Genomic DNA, 15,459 nt, shown 5'->3' with positions numbered 1-15,459 from the left:
GATGATTAAATTGTATTGTAAAGCCCTGGTCCTTCAGGACATCGCTGTCTTTGGAGCCTGTAAGGATCACCTTTTATCTGCAGGCTGGAGTCACTGTTCATTGTGAGACGCTTCTGATTCCTCTTGGCTGCCTTTGACACTGTCAGCTCAGCTGTAAAGTTTCATTGGCCTAGAAAGTGACAGGAGGCTTTTGAGCAAGGAAGTTCAAGAGCAGAAATAAAATCTATTTTTAATCCTGCCTCTGGTTTTGCGTGGGCAACGCAATTTCTCATGGCATGGAAGGTCCAGAGCATGGTGGTGTTACAGAGCGCGCCTTGCAGGTTGGTTTACAGATTTACGTGCCTCCCCCAGCTGGAAACTTCAGGTTTCTGGGGGGTTATCATACTATTAATACTGAAATGGCACGCTGATTTATTGCAATAGGTGAGCAATATGTTTGGCGTTAGAAAATACAAGAGAAGCATTTAAAGAAGTACACAAGCATTTACAAAGCGGAACTGTGTCAAGTGATGATGAATTTTACACTCTACCCTTGATCACCTTATTATTAATGTCATCAATCTCTCTCTGTGAGAAGTGGCGGTGCATATTAGCTCTGGGCATGACCATATTACCAATTGGTCTACTGAATAATTAATCATTTGGGGGATGTTGCCAGAGTTTGCTGCTTTCCAATTTCAGCTTAGCAACTTACTCATTTGTTCCTTTATTTGGAAACAAAAAGCTTCACGGATAAAAATGAGTCAAATGTACTGATACGTAAGTGGAGACTGTTCAGCACAGAAACCTCATGCTGCTTTCTCTAGGAGAAAAATAAATCCGTCTTTTAAAACAACACCCCCAAATTAGTAGTTGTGGGAATTGATCACTTCGGGAACAGAAGCAGCTTCTGCTGCCAGAACCTGCAGCCCAGCTGGTTTCCCTGCCCCCTGCACTATTGGTTCAGCCTTCTCCGTGTTTTAAGAGGGCATTTGGAATGCCACTGCCAGGTTCTCTTTAGAAACAGAGCATTGCAATGCCAATTTGATTGTTTAATTAAGAAATGCAAGGTGTGCGTGCCCTTTTGCTGGATGGGTTATTGTTTGTAGCCAAAACAAAGTAAGTTCTAAGCAAGCAGTTTGAAAACTTCATCTCTTTAATGAAAATCATCTCTTTAGTTAACATCTTCTCTTTAGTTAAAATCCATTTAATTTGAGTAATACTATTTTCATTTGTAATGCTCAATAACTTATTGAGTCATGGAGAAAGCTTGCTAATTATAGAGTCATTTATTTTTCACAAGTCTGAAGGCATACAAAAGAAATACATTCTATCCAGACGAAGAGACTTGTCCTACCCAAGTCCTTTAATTGTCTCTGTTATTTCACATAAGAAGTCAATTTGGTTTTAGTTTAACCATATGCACCTTCTTGAAGTTCTTAATTTTGTTTGTGTCCCTCCAGGGATTTTTAGCTAAAAGCTTTCACATCTGTTATATCCGTGGCACTGTTGTTTCCCCCTCTGGCTTCTTCCTGAGTATCAGTACGCAGCAGTATGCTCATCAAAGATTAATGCCAGCCTTCCACACACATCTACCCATCCATAGACTCTCCTCTTTCAGTGCAGCTCTTACTTTTGTTTTTATTAATTCCCACTGGATATTAGTTTGAATTGGCCGTATTTAACAAGATAACATTGCTTCTCTGTTCTCTTTCCTGATGAGTCAGTTGACTGCATTTCCTAATCAGTATTTTCTTAAGCTCACTTGCAAGCTCCCCTGCTAGTTACTACTTGCTATTCCTTCTCTGTTGTTGATCAAAACATACGGCAGCGTTCCTTTTCCCTTCACTGGACGCCTGAAACTTTTTAAAGTGAGAACAGTTAATGAGTGTTTCTTACTGGAAACTGAAAAAAAAAATAATCAAGTGTTTGTGAATATATTAATGCAATTTGTAGGAGCCATGTATGTTTTCCCAGAAACTCCTTTGCTGCCTAGGGTGACACAAGAACTTCTTTATTGCCTTTAATTGTGCTGCTGTGCCTTTTTATTTAAAATATAAACTAGCTAATATTTTAACTTGGCAGTTCTTATCATCGTACATAGTTTGTATAGGAAAGCTTGCAGCCTCCCAGAGTCTCTAACACATGCACCTTATACAGGAAAAGCGTTCCAGTGTAAAACACACATTAATTACACTGCTATCCTCCACACCTTCCAAAGCCCAACTCTGTACCAAACTGTGTTCAAGCAGAATAATATGGTACAGTCCCTGAAATCAGGTAAAACTTTGCCTATGCTAGATCGGGAGTCTATAAAGAGGTTCAAAAGAATACTGAATATATGTAGAAATCTGTTTAAATCAGTATGTTGTCATGTGTTTGTGTATGTTTAAAACTTAGGTGTCTCTAGCTCTGGAGTTGCTTAATCAGCATGGACTGCAGGTGATCTTTCACCTCTGATGAGGAAGCACAGGGAATGGCAGGAGCCAGGCTGTCTAACCTGGAGCACTGCCTCCAGCAGCTGCCAGCACTGAACAGGACAGAGGAAAGTGTAAGAGATGTCACTGTAGATTAATGGGATTGGACACAATCGAGCCTTTTAAATTAAAACTCCTTAGAAACTGGTTTGATCATTAATGAATGAAAACTTCAAAACCTGTCAAGATTTCCTAGTTCGTTCAAGGCATTTTTGTTGTTACTTGAATGGCTTACTCCCGTCTAAATTGTCTGAAGATACGGAGTGCACTGGACAGCTTTTGGGGACATAAAAAATGCTGTGTTCTGAATGCCTGACGTATAGTCCTGCCCATAGGGCATCCAGGTGGGGTTAGGCCACTGATATTTCTAGAGCAATGAAAGTACTTTGGTTGCTTTGGTTTTGTAGCAAGCTCATCCGATACAGGCATGGAGCGACTGTTTGGATAACGTAGCTGTTATCTCACTGAGTACTTCGATAGGATTCAGATCTAGCAGTTTAATGAAGGGTCGCGTTTAATTTCAAGCTGTGTTTTCCATGCCTTTCTCAAAGCGGGGCTTTTGCCTAGGTATTGTGGTGTTGGGCACTGGTGATTACTCAGGAATTCAATGAGATGAGCTCTGCCCCGTGCCACTATCCAGTGTTACATTGTCCATCTTCTTTTCTGTAAAAGAGCTTTCCTTGTTTTATCCTGAAAATTCTTTGCCTTGATTGGAATGTGAAAGTTTACACGAGCCAAATGTAGGACTCCTTTCATATTGAGATGTCATATTTATTAAGTTTACTTTGTCTCTATTGATGTAAGTGAACCCTTTGGCAGAAAGCCATCTGAATTCTCTCCTGTTGCAGAAATGCCCACGTGTTCCATCTTTGAAAAAGGAGGTTCTTCTCCTGCCAAGTGTACTTATCTTTTTCATTTTTTTTTTTCTTCCCCAATGGGTGTGAAACTGTTTTTCTGTGCTCCTACCCATCCTTCAGCTAGCATCTTTTTTGGCTGGGCAGTTCACCACCTCTGTGTCTCCAATGTCTCCTGTGGGTAACGTGTTCTGCTTTTCAGAGCTGGTCTTCTCCTGTGTTCCGCTTCTAAATACTTGGAAGAAATTTTTCCAGTAACCGAGGTGACTTCAGCTGCTCTTTGGGTGAGAAGTACGTACCCTGTTAGTTACCTTTTAGGAAGAGTCGGCATGTTTCTGCCACTCAAGGGCTCCACGTGCAACCAGAGATGTAAGGCGTGTTTTTTCCTCTGAAATGCGTGGTGTTTGTGAAGGGAAGGGAGGAGGGACTTGGTGGGACACATGCCGTGTGCTGCTATCCATTGCAGTGTATAAACGTGACTCCCTGCCGGGTGAGCTGCAGGTGAGGCTGGGCTCAGCTCTTGCCCTTATCACTGAAATGTGCCTTTTGTGGTCCTTGTGCTGCTCAGGGCTGGGGCCGTGTGAGAGAACCCGAGCTGTATGTATGGGGAGAACAAACCCAACCCTTCCGACAGCGGAGGCCGCCACCAGGGCCGGTACAATCCCCAGTCTGCTTTAATTACATCTTGTGGGCTTGGGAACGCTTTTTCCATCTGTTACTTTTATTTGGTTCATCTCGGGCAGGTGCTCAGCGCCTGTCTGTCCGTAACACCTTACGCCAGTGGCTTTGTCTTACGTTAAACGAAAACCTTTAATTCCGAAGGAACCCTCGGAGGACCTGAAGAAGCCACCACTGACAGCACCCTTTCCGCTACTTTTAACCAGGAGCCCGGAGCCCCCCACCCAAAACGCGCCCCAGGTGTGCCAGGGGCTCCCTTCGTGCCCCCCCCTCCTCCCGCCCTGCCGCCCCCTCCCCTCAGCGCCTCAGGCCGGCGGGAACGCGCCGCGCAGGCGCAGTGGCGCCGCCCCGCCCCTCCCCTCCCCGCGCCGCGGCTGACCTGTAGTAACCCCAGCGCCGCCCCGCCCCGCAGCCCGGCCCCGCGCGCCACCGGGCGGCAGCCAATGGGGAGGCTCCGTGCCGCATACGGAATGAGCGCGCCCGGCGGCCGGGGCGCGGGGGCGCGCTGCGGGGCGGCGGCGGCGGCGCGGTGAGTGCGGGGCGGGCGGCGGGGCCGGGCCGGGCTCTGCCAGCGTGGCCGCGGCTCGGCCGTGCCGAGGGAGCGGCCCCGGGCAGGGGCAGGGGGCGGCCGGGAGGGTAGAGGGGGATTTTGGGGCTGCGGGGGTTTGGGGCTGCGCTTGGCGGTGCCCGTAACTCGCTGCGAAGAGCCCCAGGAGGAGCTCGGCGTGTGCGCGGTGGGGGTGGGTGGGTGAGGAGGGGGTGAAATGCGGGGTGTTTGCGGCGCGTAGCGATGGGACGGCAAAAAAAAAAAAAAAAAAAAAAAAAAAAAAAAAAAAGTATTTTTATTGTATGGCTTTCCTGGCCTGTGAAACGGTCTCGCTGGCACCGAGCGTGGAGTCCGCGTGTTGACACGCGTTCACTCTGCAGCTCCGGGGGTGTCGGCGGGGCTGCGGGGCCGCGGCTCGTGGACGGAGAGCAACGCCGGGGGCAGGCGGCCCGCAGGCACTGCGGGGGTCCCCGAGCCACATCGCGGCCCCGTGGGGCCAGCAGTGGTGGCCGGGCACGGTGGGGGCGCTGGGAGCTTCGTCCTGCCCTCGGGGTGCAGCCCGGCTGGGGCCATGGGCAACCCTGCGGGAGCCTCGTCGGGTTTCCTGGGCTCTGAAGCCACGGGAGGTGCGGGCAGGGTGGCAGCCCTCGGGGTCGGGGGATCTGTGGTGGAAGGGCTCATCCCTGCTGGGTGTCCTGGTGGTGGCCGGGCTCTGTGCCTTGTGCTTGGTGTCGGCTGGCTGGCGAGCTTGAGTGTATCTGGGGGATCTGCTGGTATCTGAGGCACCACAACCTCACCCTGTGCGGGTCCAGTCCCCATTAGGCAGCTGCTCACTGATGGGCACTGTCCCTCGGAGAGCAGCAGAGCTACCAAATAAATCTGCGTTAAAGCAGCCCGCGCGAGCCGCAGCGAGCTGTCACCTCGCTCTGAAGGCTGCGCTGGTTCCAGGCATCCCCTTCTGCCCAAAGTTCCTGCGAACAGAATAAACCCTCAGCCTCACCAGAACAAAGCCGGGAGCAGGCACTGGAGGCCTGACATCGTGTGCCTTTTGGGGCAGGGGGAGGCCTGCCGGGGCTCTGCCTGAGCGCTGCCCCCGTGCTGAGCGTGTGCCGATGAGCCGAGCTGCCAGGACAGCGGCCTCAGCCTTGGTTCCTCTTCCCTGCGGTGGTGCTGGGCGCTTCCCGTCTCCTTCCTCCGTCTGGAGGGTCCGAATTGCACAAAACCGCTTGAGAGGAGCGTGGCGGGATGAGCACGCTGCTGTGGGTAACTCCTCGACTTGCGACACGTATACAGCCATGATGCCCTGAGGAGTAACTTCTCAAATCGAGGGGTCTGGCTCAGCCTGAATCCTAAAAGAAAATAAAACAAAAAAAAAAAACATAATGGTCCTCACTGGAAAGCCGGTAGTCTTTGATGGAGAACCTTCCTGCCCGGTGGGAAGCTCTGTGCGTGCACACATCTAGTGCTGGGCTAGGGCTTTTATTCCTCCTTTCAGCAGACCAGTGAATAATTTGGGCCGTAATCATATTAAAGGCCAAATTTTTATCAAAGAGTCGTCAAGATATCTGAAACAAAGCAACACGTGTGGCTTAGGACAAAACGTGATGGCTGCGGAGAAATAAAGCATCCTTGTTCAGGGAGATCCAGATAAGGAATGAATTTCCAGGAGGGACCGCGAAGAATTAAATCCTGAATTGTTTGGAAGAGTGACTCAAGCCCCCCTTTCCCAGTCAGTGGAGAAATGGAGGTGTTTTCCGAGAGCAATTCAGAGAATTTACGTAAGATGCTGAATGGGGAGCTGCCTGAAAGCACGCTAATGAGAAATGGGAGGCAGAAGGATTTGTGTGGAATTTAGGCCATCTGAATATGGCCCTAAGATGCGACTTAGTACCACTAAGTAAGGTGTATTAACACTAAGAAGACTTGGCTTCGATTTCCATCCATTTCGTGTGCGGCAGGTTACCGAGCAAATTCTCCCCGTGGCCCCGTGTTAATGTCCATGAGATGGGCAGCGAGCGGCCTCCCCTGCTCAGCAACTCCTTGGCCATGTCCAGGGCGCTGCTGCCCCCAGGACGAGGTGTGTGTTGGTACATTGGGGTGGTGGAGGGGTGCGGGGCCCTCTGCGGCGTGAGGAGAGGCGGCAGGACCCGGCCCCGCTGAGCCTGGAGGTGAGGGGGGCCTGCTGGTACCCGCGGGGAGGTTTTGGGGAGAGCAGAACCAGGCTCTTCTCAGCATTAAGTGATGGGAGGCTTCTGCCCGCGGGGGCATCCTCGTGGAAGTTTCTGAGCCAGCTTATTTAGGGCTTCGTGCAGGCTGGCAGTGCAGGTTTGCTTATCGTACACGGAGGAACATAGCAAGCACTCCAGGCTGTCTTAAGAAGCTCTCAAACGGCAAAGTTGTATTTGTTTAATTTTGCAGTTGGAGTTGAAAGAGCTGCTCTTCGTCCTGAGGTCCTGATCTACATCGTGGTTTGCACTGCAGTAAGGCCTGGAGGGCTCTTGAGGGTTTCAGTACTCTGCTTTGGGGAACCCTGTGGGATCTAACAACTTCGAGGCTGTTGAAGGAAACCACCTGGACAGGCCATATCTGTCATACCTCCCGAGTGACTGTTACTAAGTCCAGAACTACAGGCGAAACAGAAATCGAGATCTCTGAAGAAAGCTCAAGTCTCGTTCTGCATTAGCTTCTAAATCAGTTCAGGAAAAAATGATCAAAATTCAGAACTGTTTTGCAGCACTGTTCATTGGTCCTTGGGAAGGAAGGGATCACCCTCACACGTGTCCTCTTGTTCCCTAAGCGAAGCTGTAGCTCGCGGGAAGTCCAAGTACTGCCTGGGTGTCTGTAATCCCGCAGGAGGCGGCAATTTGTCAGCACGTGTGTGTGGGGAAGTCATGTTTCAGTGTTTGGGAGTGTTGTTTATTACAAAGACATGCTGTTAATTACAGCATCGCATGCGGGACAGACTGACTTGGCAGTTTCATCAGTTTCCTAAAAAGCAAGAAAGATAGCAAGGTTTGTCAAAAGTCATCGAATTGCAGATTTTCACTGTTTATAGTCAAAAGCAGCAGTAACAAACTGCAAGCGTTTTCCCATTTCACTTGAAAACTGGAAACTGAGTTATTTTGTTTTTTCTGGGTACGGTGTAAGTACCATGCTTCCCCTGAATGCTTCTATCTAATAGGTGAAACCAGGGTAAGACCTGGAAGGGGAAAAGAGAGAATAAAGAGTAGAGGCGACTTGATGGAGATGAATATAATATAGCAGTAGCAACAGCTCTTCTGCATCCTTAAAAGAAAAAGTTTTCTGCCTTCCTGCTCCCCAGAACAGGGAGTAGAACTTGCTGTGTTTTGTTCATGTTGTGTGTTGAGAGACCTGCAAGAAACGTTGGTGTCCAGAGGGAGGTTTTGCTTGGCTTCTTTGCTTCTTGAGCAGACTTGAGAGCAGTTAGCACAGCATCATGCGTCCGAGTGCATGATGGCATAAGGCTTGTTGGAGCAAACATATGGTGTGATTTCTACGAACCCTGGTTTTAAGAATATATTCTGTGAAGCGGCGCCGCATGGTCTGCAGTTGTTTCACCAAGCTGTTCCTAAAATCAAAATTTATGGGCTCAGAGAACCTACAAAAAAGTTGGAAAGTGGAGCATGCATGGTGAGTTCTTAAAAGCTAGATGTGTGTAATTCATATTTGGTAAAGAAGAAGTCTGTAATCTGTGTTTTCAGTATATTGGTGCACGAGAGAGGCAGAAGGGAACAGGGAGAAGCTGGAGGTTGCGAGGGCTTTGCGGGAGGGTTTAGGTGGTTATACTCCCAGATGTACAATGCGCCTGCTGCTTTTGTCTCCAGATTGTGTCAGGATTTGTATGGTGAGTGCTAAGGAGGAGACGGTACGGCAGCAGGCGTAGGAAGGAGGCAGAAGTCCCCACAGTGCCGGGGCAGGGAGCTTGGCTGCGAGTTACGTCTGTCCTGCAGCCCCAAGTTCACAAGCTGCTTGGGAAGCTCTGTCGCCAGGGCTTGTTGTTTATTTCTAGCTTCATCTTTGATTGTTCTGATGAAGTATTGCTCCACTGTGTTGTTTTAGAGATGCTGCAACTAGAGAAAAAATTTTCCTAATGGGCAGCTTTGAGATATCTAAAAATGTTTTGCAGTGGTGATAACTGTAGGTTTGTTTTTTTTTTTTCCTTGTAGAGAATGATGCTTATGGAGATTTTTTTCTAGTTCTCTTACAATCTGCATAAATAGCTTAACCTGATAACGTCGAAGACTTTTGCAAACAGCACAAATCTGCTTCCCAACCAAGTGCAGCAGCGTTGTGACCCAGGCTTTGAGCCTCCTAGCCACAGAGGTGTTGCCTGACCAAGGCTGGTAGTGGGAGGTGGAAGGTGGCCGCAGGCCTTTTGGTCAGGAGCTAAAGCAGACAGTCAGAGAGGCACTTGTGGCAGATTCTGTTTTAAAAAATCTGTCACTTACCAATTAAAAAAAAATCCTTTTTTTTTTTCAAAAAGGAAAAAAATTCTGCCCACATCCTGCGTTGTGCAGTCACAGGTCCGGTTCCTGAAAGGAGAGATCTTTCCAGCTGGACGTCTTCTGTGCATGTGCCTGTGATAAGAGTTTGATGGTTGAATTTGTATATATTTTAATTACATAATTAGCTTCATCTTTCACGATTCTTTTGGGGATTTTTTTTTTTTTTTTTTTTTAGTGAAAGATGTAATTATGTCTGTGTTTGAAGTGTATTTTAGCTGCTTCATGAGCCCCAAACTTTATTTCTGTTCTTATATTCTAGAAATGTTTAATAGTTTGTCCTGGACTTCCAATTGTCAACTTCTGTTGATCTAGTTTGACCATCTGCATAACGCAGGCAAAATGATTTTGGCTGAGCATATTCACAAAGTTCCTACAAGTGCTGTTGGTACGCTGGCACTTTTCTTCTTAACAAGGTCAATGTTCTTGTTTTAAAAATAGTGGTGAAGACTCCGCACAGCCAGGTACTAGAATATTTTGGTCTTGTTTGTGTAACCAGAGTCTGAGGGTGTGTTTGTTTTTCCCTGAATAGAAAAACAGGATTCCTTTCTGCCAAAAACTGTTTACCTACATAGCATTTGTATACCAATTCTGAACTAATGACTTAAATTATCTCCTGTGAGCAGGTAATTACCTCCTGCTCCTCTTTATCCCCTCCAGTCCACATCACTGGGTGCTAGATGTTACCCTTGTTTTCAGCACCTGGGTTTTTAAGTTTTGCTTTTAAGAGTGACACATGAGGAGCTGGAGCTGAGGATCACACTCTTCATGTTCCTTTGTCTGGAATAAGACTCCCTATAGTGTAATGAGTCCCTGTTGTGCATTTGTTTCATGTTGAGGAATTGTCAAGCACGTTCATCCCGGATCCTGCCTGGCTTTGCTTACAAAAAAGCAAGAGGGGATTATAAAAAGAGAGGAAATGATATTCACTCTGATGCAGCCAAGAAGGGTTGTCGTGATATCCTCTTCTAGGGTTAGAAAATAGGATGGTATCTCAAACAAGATGCCATCGCTGAAATGCGTCTGCAGCCTCCTGGTGTCTCGTAAGTCATGGCTTGGTTGAGTTTTAGCCTCTTGGAAATCTGGAGTTAAATAAGCCAAGTAATTTTTGAAGATGAGGTTATTAGGGGAAAAGTGTTTTCTGTACATTGCAGCACGACTGGAGTATATGTTCAAATATGATCCTGAAGTATTTCTCTAAAAACACAGCTTGGGAGCCAATCTGTAAGCGTGTTCTGGAGATGGGATTTCACAGATAGAAACGTGAGCAGTCTAGTAAACAGAAGGCTGGTGTTGGGACTTTTTTGACTTTTGTAACTTGGGATAGAAGTCTGCAAAAAGTGTGCTTCAACTTTTCACGTTCACAGAATTTAGGATGAGTGAATTTCATTTTTGCCCTTTCTGTTCATGCTCAGAGAAAGCTCCATGGCTTATGCTCTGCATTTATACACTCTGTTATGGATGCTGCTTCTGGCACACCTTGCCTGGCCCTTGCGGAGAGGTTCCCTTCATGAGGCATCAAGTCCCCACAGAGTCTTGTGCAAGTGTTGTCCTGTGGCTGTCATTTTCCAAATGACAGCTCAAAAACGTGCCGTTTGCCTGTCTGTCTAGTGGCTCAGGGCTCTGTGTTGAGAGGGACTGCTACAAAATGTAGTCTGGAACCTGAAGGTGAGAAGGTGGTGGACCCCTCTGGGGACCTGGGCCTCCCAGCAAGGCCTGCCGGCCACTGCAGTGGGGGGAAGGAAAGCAGCTGTTGGTGGGAACAAATCCCTTACGTATTTTGGTAGCAAGTCCTTGTAGATGAATGGACCCCATGGTGTTACAAACAAGAAAATCCAGCAAGCAATCGGAGCCTTCCTGAGGAGAGGAAGTATATGGAAAAGTCAACAGCTCAGCCTTTTGAATGAAGTGGTGAAACGTGCCCCTTTATCAGTTGGATGGCTTTAATCATGCTGAGGATATCCTTATTGCTTTCAAGCGTGCTGTGGAATTCCTCTTGAAAGTGTTGTTCCACTGGCTGATATTTTTCTTGTGAGGAGCTCCTTTAAAGGCTTGGAGTAAATCCTTCACTTTTTCTTCAGAAACCTGTAATGTCAATTTGGTGTCTCTGTATTGCTTTGTTGCTTGAATTAAGGGTATTCATCTACTGCTTGTTCTCTGAAGAGATTCTGCGTTAAGGTTATCCCTAACAGAAGCCCATCAAAGAAAAGAAGTGTTAGAGAGAGAGAAAAATCTAACATAAATACATGTTCTTACCAGATTTTGGAGCTGGCCACTGATATTTTTTAAAAGGAATATAGGATAATGGGTAATAATTTTTACTGTCGCACTATAGTAAAATAATTAATCTAAAAGTAAGTGAAAATGTTTTTGTGCATGCTAAAAATGGCTAAAAATTTCTGGTGTTGTTAGGTTAGATTTTTGTTCTGATCTGACAAATATGACTAGAATGCAGCATGCAGCCAGATTTTATATACAGCAACAGAACTTCTGTTTCTATTTTAATGTTTTAAATAACCGAGCCTGTTTCATACCTTGAGGTTTCAGATTTCCCATAAATAAGAGGACTGATCTGAGGCTGTATTTTGTAGTAGCAAATGGCACATCACACCATTCTGGTTGTTCCTTCCATTCGGAAGAAATGCAGTCTGCCTCCCAGTGGAAGTACTTAGGGCGATTGTTTTAAGTGACTGCAAAATGATGGAAATTTGGAGAATGATAAATCAGCAGTGATAACTGACTGGCTACTTATCCCCAACCTTTGGCTACTGGAGAATAATTAAGCTTCCATTTTATTTTTAGACAGAATTTTTCCTTACTATATGTGTAGTGATATCGGTGTCCTTGTTTAACTGCTCTTCCATATATAATTCATAGTGTTTTAAAAATCTAATAGTGGACTTGGGAAATGGGAATTTGTGTCTCTTTTTGGCAGCTAATGTGCAGATATCAAAGTTACTTTGAGATCTTCAGCAGTAGTAAGGTTCATTGCCCATTAAATTTTTCTTTGACACAGAAGTGAAAGCATTAGCTTTGTGTGGCATTAAATACATCTCTTAAATGCTGTATTAACTGCTTATGAGAAGGGATAAAACCAATATACTGACAATATCTGATGAATTAAAAGTGTCTGAAATAAGACACTTTTTTCCTATGAAGCAATACTATGTAGTGGGAGGAAAACAAGTCAAGGATGTAGTTGCAGCACTGGTTGTGTCCCTGGGCTAGCCATTACTTGGTTGAATGGCTTTGAGTAACTGTGTTTATTCCTCTGCTTTTTTCTCTGTGCTAGGGGTAGCAGTGTTGGCAACTTTCTGGGAAGTACTTTTGTGTTTGCTGACAACGGTTGCTACCTGTTTTTAATTTCTCTTCTTAGTAGAAGATATATATGTCAATCCATGAAATCCTTGGCTTTAAAATGTTCCGAATAGGACCATTCCTAAGATACACAACTGCAGTGTAGTTGTTTTTATCAGCTGATTTTAATATCTTCAAAGGTTATTAATGCCTCTTAGCTAACAGTAGCTTTAGGAGTGCCTGTTCAAGTATTGCTCCCGAATTACCTTTTTCTGCAGTATTAATTTTCTGGTGACTTAGGTTCCTGCAGTGTCTCACCCTAGGCTCCAGTAAGCGTCAAAGTTGACAGAAAGGAAAATCCACCCTTCTGCATTGACGGGAAGGTTTAAAATTGGATCAGCAAGCTAATCTGACTCCTTCCTGGCCACACAGGCGCTAGTGTGTCGGTACAATGGGGGCAGAGAGCTGGATTTTGCAAACAAACGATCTGTTTTCATTAGCGGCCCAGCGTTAAATCTGCTTGAGCCGCATCAAAACCCTACCCTCATGAGCAACCCCGGCTGCCCCGGCGGCCTGTTGGATGCTTTTCCTGGGAGCTGCTTCATCCCAGGCCATGGCTGGTGTGTCTGCGGCCACTGTTTGGGCCCAAATGAGTCCTAACTCCTGCCTGTGCTGCCGGCACGCCTTCCTGGGGGTGTCTAGGTGGCTTGGGGAATCTGCTTGTGTTTGTAGGGTGTTTAATCTGGGGAAGAGGAGGCTCAGGGGAGACCTCATGGGGAGCTCTCTACAGTTACCTAAAAGGAAGCTGTGGGGAGCTGGGGGTCGGCCTCTTCTCACGGGTAGCTAGTGATAGGACTAGAGGCAATGGCCTCAAGTTGTGTCAATGAGGTTTATGTTGGAAATGAGGAGACATTTCTGCTCAGAAAGAGCAGTCAGGCACAGGGACGGGTTGCCCAGGGGGGTGGTGGAGTCACCGTCCTTGGGGGTGCTCAAGGGAAGGTTGGACCTGCTGTTTAGGGACATGGGTTAGTGGGTGACATTGGTGGTAGGGTAATGGTTGGACCGGATGATCTTGGAGGGCTTTTCCAACCCTCATGGTCCAATGAAAGGCCTTGGGCTTGGCAAGCCCTGTGGGACCAGGTGGGGCTGCTCAGGAAGGGGCAGGAGTGCGGGGTCCCAGCTCTTCCCTTCCATCCTACTCTGGGGCTCTCAGGGATTTCCATCCTCTCCGTTTCCTCTTAAGAAATACGCAAAAACACTCTTGCTGGAGCTGCGAGGAACATCTGTTTCAGATATCACTGTCTGAAACTCATCTTGCGGAATGGATATTGGTGTATGTTACAATTTTTTCTCCTGACAACATTCATTACCTCAGGATACATCTCGCTTCATATCGAAGGGAATTTCCTGGTGAAACAGAGGCTGCTAGCTACTTCTGCGTATTTCATTTTCTTCTGTACAGACGAGTACATTAATATTTATAAATGAGTAATGGTAATTTCTTTTAGAGATCTTTGTAAAAATAAAAAGTGCACTTGCTGAATGCTAGCAACGAAATGTTTAAAGTCCAGATGGAAACTAGCAGAGGTTAACTTCTAATGCAGCTTAAGTGCTGTATTATGTGCTTTGTTACATTGTCGTGAGCTAGTTTTTTAACCAGGGTGTCAGACAATACATGCAGATGCTCCGATATTTCGTCCAGTAAAGCCAAACCCTGTCGCAAACCCTTTTTTATCGTTTCTGTGAATGTTAACAAATCAGTTCCTGTCTGTGAGATTCACTGATGTGAGAAATTTTGCGTGTGCTCCTGTGACATGAAAACATTGACTGAAGTGTTCATGAGTGGGGATGTTGGAGCCCTGGGGTGTGAGTTTGGTCATGGGAGATGGCTTAAGTTTGGTCATGGGAACTTGCAGGAGTTGGGTGGGAGCACCTTGGGAGCTCACCTCAAGGACCAACATTTCTGGGAGCCGGTTTGCTGGACGGACAAGATTATCTGCTTAAGAAATGAATAGCTTTGTAAATAATAAGTAATGGGAAGTGTTTACATTTGCTGTGTATTTAAATGTGAATTGCTGGCACAGGTTTTTAAGTGTGACTTGTTTCCACAAGGGGTGTTAAATAATAAAGCCTTGATGTATAGTAGAGCAAAGTCAATGCGTGTGATGATTACCGTTTTATGTAACCTTCCAGGAATATTTATTACTAATGCTGAAATGTATTTTATGCAAGGATAGGTATATTTTTTTTCCACCCAGAATGGTGGAATCAGCATCACAGTGAGAGACACCAGAGAGCTGGAGTTTGTCAGGGAGACAAGTGGCACAGGCTGCCAAATCTGATGGGTGTTGTAGCAGATTTTAACTTGGATATAGCTGAGATTTACTTATTTATTTATTACAAAAGCCCAGTGAAAGAGCAGAGGATGTGTTTTGCAATTGCCATGTTTAATTGGGATTTTCCATTTTTAGATTTTGCAGTTGCCTGTGACAGCACCTGTTGAGTAAACTGAGACGGGAGCACCTTGTATCAGCTGTTGTACCAGTACCTGCCACAATGAGAAGTTGCATAAGGTTTTCTTTTCTTGTTACTTTGTGATTTTATTGTAGTGTAATTACTGTAAGCAGGTCAATTAGTAAACACATTCCTGTAAGGATTTTATCTTTCATTTAACAAAAGTTTGCTTCTAAAACTAAAGGGTGTAACAGTATTAGTGTAAGAAGTATATCAGGCCAAATCACTGATTATGCATTAAGCAGGATCAGTCGTGAGCACTGCCGGTTTACTGCCCCAGACACTTCAATGAGTGTGCAGGTTGCCTTTTCTCCTCGCTGTTGGGGAAAAAAAACACAACAACAACAGGAGAAAAACAAAGCAAAGCATGGCCTTACTCTGCTCTTTGGTGACGGCTTTGTGCAGTAGAATTACATAAAACCAGAACAGCTGTTCTGTGCAGAAACATTTGCATCAACACCTTTTCTGTAAAAGTGCTTTTGCATAAATTAGCAGCTCTTTCCTGCAGGATTTAATCAGCCAGTCTTTCTTGCATCACTGGTCAGAGCTTGAAAACCGATTCCTCAAACCGCCCAACACTGTTGCATGGA

General features: G+C 46.1%; 1 protein-coding gene across 2 annotated transcripts in view; it reads left to right on the top strand.

The window, feature by feature from the left end:
- Positions 1 to 4,480: 4,480 nt before the first annotated feature.
- ACSL3 (acyl-CoA synthetase long chain family member 3) overlaps positions 4,481 to 15,459 on the top strand; it is a 46,666-nt gene continuing 35,687 nt past the window's right edge. Inside the window, exons 1-2 of one of the 2 annotated variants that reach the window (XR_014695826.1) lie at positions 4,481 to 4,517; positions 14,827 to 14,928. The gene's annotated coding sequence lies outside the window, so the exon portion shown is untranslated. The remainder of the gene's footprint in view (positions 4,518 to 14,826; positions 14,929 to 15,459) is intronic. The other variant, XM_084528836.1, reaches the window with a different exon arrangement.

This window comes from Aythya ferina (assembly GCF_964211825.1).
Source record: "Aythya ferina genome assembly, chromosome: 9".
Lineage (NCBI taxonomy): Eukaryota > Metazoa > Chordata > Aves > Anseriformes > Anatidae > Aythya > Aythya ferina.
Note: the sequence above shows the minus strand (reverse complement) of the source record. Positions and strands in the feature narration are given on the sequence as shown.